This window comes from Amblyomma americanum, chromosome 1, assembly GCF_052857255.1.
Source record: "Amblyomma americanum isolate KBUSLIRL-KWMA chromosome 1, ASM5285725v1, whole genome shotgun sequence".
Classification (NCBI taxonomy): Eukaryota; Metazoa; Arthropoda; class Arachnida; order Ixodida; family Ixodidae; genus Amblyomma; species Amblyomma americanum.
In genome coordinates, this window is record NC_135497.1 from 136,859,123 (window position 1) to 136,865,884 (window position 6,762).

General features: G+C 50.2%; 1 pseudogene; it reads left to right on the forward strand.

Annotated features, from left to right (window-relative positions):
- The first annotated feature begins 716 nt into the window (after nucleotides 1-716).
- Nucleotides 717-3,886, forward strand: LOC144113722 (uncharacterized; annotated as a pseudogene).
- Nucleotides 3,887-6,762: the final 2,876 nt, after the last annotated feature.

Consider the following 6,762-nt stretch of genomic DNA (forward strand, 5'->3'; position numbering starts at 1 on the left):
TTATGCGAGGTAAATCCGGGCAACAAACTCTCATAGTGCACTGGCCCATGCCTATGAATACACCGTACATCCCCCGTCCAGCCCAGTTCTCACGCAGTAACATTTACACATGGCAGGAAGGGGGCCACTCCCCAAACTATCTTCAAAAACATCTACCAGCACAGTGGATAGCATGCATGAGACGCCCCATAGAACTTAAACCGCAAGTAGCTTCTTCAACATCATTGACAACAATGGTCAAAAGATAAAGGATATCGAGCATCTCAAGCTGACACCATGATATAAACTTGACTCAACTTTTTCTATTAGAGTGCCGCGATGTAAAAGTACTGTTCTGTAGCTCGCCACCAGCTCATCAGTGCCATATCCAGTGCGGTAATAACCACTTGCACGAAGCAGGATTTTGCACTTCTGAGATACCTCCATGCTATGTAAATCCTGACGGAACCGCCACTTATAACTGTTTTCTTCTGGCAAACGAATTTAGAAAAGAGCTGAGCTCTTACGCAATCTCAAATTCATAGGATTTCTGAACAGGTTTAAATATACATTGTTTACACTCCCTCCATACTTCAGCTACTTTCTCCATAAAGTCAGCAATGAAATTCCAATCAGGAAGGGCGTCAAGCAAGGAGACATGATCTCGCTAATGCTGTTCACCGCATGTTTACAGGAGGTATTTCGAGGCCTGAATTGGGAACTGTTGTAATTGTTTGGTTTGTGCTGACCAGCGAAGGCAGCCGCACGCCCCCCTATTGGCCTGAGTTCCTATCGTTCATGCTTCTCTCCCTCTTCTGTAACCCTCTCAGTACGAGAGGGTATATAATCGCGGTTCTGGGCAATAAACGTTGTTGTTCACTGCCGACCATTGTTCGAGATGCTGCGCGGTTCGCGCTGACTTTACTACAGTGGCGACGAGTGCGGAAACTACCCATGCGGTAAAAGTTGAAGCCGACAGCCTGTCGCAACTTGAAGCACCGACGAGAACTATGACCAGCCTGCAGCTCCCGACCTTCGACGACACGTCAGATAAGTGGAAAGCGTACCTTATAAGGGCAGAAGCATATTTTGAAGCCAATGCTATTACTGACTCAAAGCAGCAGCGAGCCTTGCTTGTGGCAGCACTCAGCACGCAGACGGTGCAAGTGTTAGCGGGACGGATTGCACCCCGGACACCGAATTCCCTCACCTATGATGAAGCAGTCGCAGCTTTAAACAGCTACTACGACCCGAAGCGTCACGAGATAGCGGAGAGCTATAAATTTTTCACCCGTTGCCAGCAAGAGGGTGAGGCAGTGCGCGCATTTCTGGTCGAAATACGGCGCATAGCAGACGGCTGCAACTTTGGGAGTGCGCTAGACCGAATGCTGCGGGATAGAATTGTTTGCGGTGTACGCTCAACTAACCTACGCAAGCAGTTACTGGCGAAGAAAGACTTGACGCTGGAGGAGGCCGAAGCGCTGGCAATAGCAGCAGAAACAGCCGAGAACGATGCAAACGATATCAGTGGAGCACCACCAACGGTGCTAAGAATGCAAGCCAGTCATCGCTCTTCGTCGCGAGATACCAGCGGGGCAGCGCAAGAGTGCGGACGATGTGGAAGCACGAAGCACGATGATAACGCCTGCCGCTGGGCTAACGCACGGTGTTTCCGCTGCAGGCAACGTGGTCATTTGGCGAAGAAATGCTACAGGGCGAGAACAGATGAAAATGCTGCTAGGCGAACCGCGAGTGTCAAGACACTGACAGTTGAAACCGCGTCTAGAAACGAGAACAAGGATGAGGCACACATCTGGACGCTAATTTCTGGTAGGAAAAACGGCCTGGAACCACCGTTACGCCGCACATTTCGGTGGGGGGAAATAGATCTGGACATGGAAGTGGACACAGGATCCCCGGTGTGCGTCATATCACGGAACGTTTACGACCGACACAGAGCGCAGTGGCCACGCTTGAAATCGCCGCATGTGAAGTTGTCATGTTACGCGGGACAACTGCCGGTGCTTGGCGAACTTGAACTTCCGGTGCAATTCAAGAACGTGTCTGTAACCTGTCCACTCGTGGTGCTTGACTGTTCAGGACCGAGTCTATGCGGCCGCGATCTGATTGCGGCACTTGGCAAGACGGGTGTTACGATGGAAGAACTCACTGCGCCGGATTCGACAACAGGAAACACGCCGAGTGACCACATGGTGAACAGACTGCTCGCTGAGTATAAGGATGTTTTTTCGATAGACCAGGGGCTCATCAAGGGACCGCCAGCCAGCCTAAAACTAAAGGAAACGGCTACACCGAAATTCTGTAAGGCCAGATCACTTCCTTACGCTTTCCGTGATAAGGTCTCTCGTGAAATTGATCGGTTATTGTCCCTTGGTGTCTTATCTCCTGTGCAACATTCAGAATGGGCTACGCCCATCGTAGTTGTCTTGAAGAAAGATGGCACCGTAAGAATATGCGGAGACTTCAAAGTCACGCTTAACCCTGCCTGTGATATCGAGCATTACCCTCTTCCAGTGATCGAGGACATGTTCGCAAACTTAAATGGAGGTGAATACTTTAGCACCTTGGATTTGAAGGACGCGTACAACCAAGTGCCCCTTGACGAAGCGTCACGCGGACTTTGTATCATTAACACACATCGCGGACTTTTTCGTTACAACAGACTCCCGTTTGGTATAGCTTCTGCCCCAGCTATATTTCAAAGGAAGATGGACGCTGTACTCGGCGGGCTACCAGGCGTCCAAGCTTACCTTGACGACGTGTTAGTGTCAGAAGGCAAAGGGGACAAGGAAGCGCGGCTCAAGAAAGTGTTGGAACGATTCCGAGAGCATGGTGTCAAGCTTAGGGCCGACAAATGCAAGTTCCGGCAGCCTTCAGTGACTTACCTCGGGCATCGTATCGATCGGCAAGGCCTACACCCTATGGAAAAGAACGTAGACGCCATCATGCAAGCCCCGCGCCCGAGTAACGTGAGCGAGCTACGTTCGTTCCTTGGTATGCTCACGTACTACGCACGGTTTCTGCCGAATATGTCGACTGTGCTCAGCCCGTTATATCGGCTCATGGAAAAAAGGAAGCCGTTGGGAGTGGCTACAGCCGCAGCAGTTGGCGTTCGAGCGAGCTAAACAAAGCCTCAAAAATGCACAAATTCTCGTGCATTTTGATCCTAACAAGGAGCTGAAATAAGAGTGTGACGCATCTCCGTATGGTGTGGGCGCAGTGCTGTTTCATTCGATAGGAAATGAGCACAGGCCAATTGGGTTCCGTTCCAGAACACTTACAAAAGCAGAACAAAACTACTCGCAGCTGGAGCGAGAAGCACTAGCCCTCATCTTTGGCGTTTCTCGCTTTCGTGACTATCTTCTAGGTCGGCAGTTTACCCTGGTGACCGACCATCAACCACTGCTGGGACTGCTCAGACCTGACCGCCAGACGCCACCGATGGCTGCCGCGCGAATTCAACGGTGGGCGCTATTCTTGGGTGGCTACCAGTACAAGCTACAGTACGTGCCAGGGAAACAGCTGCTGACAGCAGATGCCCTCAGCAGGCTACCAGCGCCGACTATGGAACCGGGGACCGATGGTGAACCGCCGGAATATGTCCTTTCATTGGAATCCCTGGAAGAAGGTATAGTGACGACGCACGAATTGCAGGAGCTGACGGCCAAGGACCCGATGTTAGCCAGTGTCACGCACTTCATTTTGCATGGATGGCCTCAAACCACTAAAGGAATGGCGCCAGACTTGTTGCCGTTTTTTGATCGTAAGCTGGAGCTATCGTTGGCTCACCGTCTGATCTACTGGGGCAACAGAGTGGTGATACCGCGGAAAGCGCGGGAACGGATGCTGCAGCTGCTACATGAAACGCATCAGGGCTCCTCGTCAGTGAAATCAGTCGCGCGGTCATTATTTTGGTGGCCAGGCCTGGACAGGGACATTCAAAACTTGTCTGCGCAGTGCCGCAACTGCGTGCAAAGCCTGCCAATGCCTACGGCAGCCCCACCAGTGAGTTGGCCAAAGACAGCGGTCCGGTGGTCTCGTATACACATCGATTTTGCAGGCCCGTTAGCAGGCAAGATGATACTAATAGTGGTTGATGCCCACACGAAGTGGATTGAAGCAGTACCCTTGCAGCACGCAAATACAGCTAGTACAATCCGATGCTTAAGGAGCATGTTTTGCCGGTTTGGCGTGCCACGCACAATCGTGTCCGATAATGGCACACAATTCACAAGTCAAGAATTCGCCACTTTCATATCGAAAAACAATATCGTGCACCTGCGCACTGCGCCTTTCCATCCCCAATCTAACGGAGCAGCAGAAAGAGCGGTTCGGACCGTGAAGGACGGGTTGCGGAAAATGGGAGACGGACAGCTGGAAGATAACCTCATGCGGTTGTTATTCAATTACAGGCGGACCGCCCAAAGAGAAGGAAGGTCACCTTCCGAGATGTTTCTCGGCTATCAGCTGCGTTCCCGACTAGACACATGTCTCCCACCCAGAGCTGTGGACTCGTCGTCGGACGCTCACGACTGGACCATCTCGCCAGGCAGCAGCGTATACGTGCGAAATTACGGCACCGGCAAAAGATGGGTGCCTGGGAGGGTACAGGCCACTTCGGGGGCGAGAATGGTAACAGTGAACACGCCAACCGGAGCAGTGCAGCGCCACGTCGACCAAGTCCGCCGTCGTCAAGAGTTTACGCCAGGGACTGCGTCTGTAGAGGCCACTGCAAGAGCGCAGTTAGAAGGCGGTCCTGACCAGGTGACCAGTGCGGATCTGTCACCTGTGCATACGCCCAGTACCACTGGGTCGGAACAAGAACAAAGCCCTCAGCCGCTAGCAGCCGACCAGAGTGAAGTACCATCTCCAGCAATCACGGAGCGTCCAGTGGTTCCGGCGGGATTGACTGACCCCCTGCAGCCCACGCTCAGACGATCGACCAGAATAAGAAAACCGGTACAGCGGTTTCACTTTTAAGGGAGGAGAAATGTTGTAATTGTTTGGTTTGTGCTGACCAGCGAAGGCAGCCGCACGCCCCCCTATTGGCCTGAGTTCCTATCGTTCATGCTTCTCTCCCTCTTCTGTAACCCTCTCAGTACGAGAGGGTATATAATCGCGGTTCTGGGCAATAAACGTTGTTGTTCACTGCCGACCATTGTTCGAGATGCTGCGCGGTTCGCGCTGACTTTACTACAGGAACAGTTGGCAATAAGAATAAATGGAGAATACCTAAATAATCTGCGATTCGCTGATGACATTGTCTTGCTGAGTCACTCAGGGGGTGCACTGCAAATCATGATCAATGAGTTAGACAGGCAGAGCAGATCGATGGGTCTAAAAATTAACATGCAAAAAAACTGAGGTAATGTTCAACAGCCTAGCAAGGGAACAACAGTTCACAATTGGCAGCGAGAGCCTAGAAGTTGTGACGGAATACGTCTACTTAGGGCAGGTAGTGACACCTGATCCGGATAATGAGAGGGAGATAACTAGAAGAATAAGAATGGGGTGGAGCGCATATGGCAAATTCTCGCAGATCATGAGTGGCAGTTTACCAATTTTCCTCAAGAGGAAAGTGTACAACAGCTTTATCTTACCGGTACTCACCTACGGGGCAGAAACGTGGAGGCTAACGAAAAGAGTTCAGCTTAAGTTAAGGACAACGCAGCAAGCCATGGAAAGAAAAATGATAGGTGTAACGTTAAGAGACCGGAAGTGGGCAGAGTGGGTGAGGGAACAAACGCGGGTTAATGACATCCTAGTCGAAATCAAGAGAAAGAAATGGCTTGGGCAGGGCATGTAATGCGAAGGCAAGATAACCACTGGTCCTTGAGGGTAACGGAGTGGATTCCAAGAGAAAGTAAGCGTAGCAGAGGGCGGCAGAAGGTTAGGTGGGCGGATGAGATTAAGAAGTTTGCAGGCAAAGGGTGGATGCAGCTGGCAGCAAAGGATAGGGTTAATTGGAGAGACATGGGAGAGGCCTTTGCCCTGCAGTGGGTGTGGTAAGGCTGATGATGATGATGATGACGATGATGATGATGATGTTTACACTTCGATGCTTGTGCTGAGCAGCGTGTATTACTCGTGTGAACAAGACCCGTTTTCAGTACATTCTGGCAATAAACCTGCCTTATACAAAATCATGTCTTCAGGTAAGTTCGTCCTGCGATCTGCGATTTTCTCACTGTGCGTACAATTCTTGTATTGTTCATGCATCGTCTGTTGATAGCATTTAAACTTGAGCAAAACCATGAGTTCGTGTCTCCGAATCTACAAGTTACATTTCAGTCTCCTCGCTAAGTGCGACAAGGACGGATGCACTTCGCCACCAAGAGTGACAAAGGAAGCACATAAATCCCGGTGTTGATTTTACAAGCAACGGCGTTTTTCGGTTTGCTGTGTGGTGCCATAGATAATTTCAAGGCAGCATTGAGCAAAGGACACCGTTGCATGGAGCCAATGTTGCACATCATATAGACTCGCAAGATACAACCCCTCCCCCCCCCCCCTCATTATTTTCATCAAATTTTCTCTAATAGCTTCCCTGTGTCCTAATCTGTTTCCGCCCTAACAGTAGCTGCCCTCACAAATTTTATTTGACATTTAAAAAGGAAACATGTAGCCATCACACGAGTCTATATGATACTCATATTGCACAAATAATTATTCAGCCTAAAGTGTGAACAAAATATATAAAAACTGCTTCACTCATATAAAACGAATTAGGTGAAATAATATTATAAATCGCATTATTCAGAC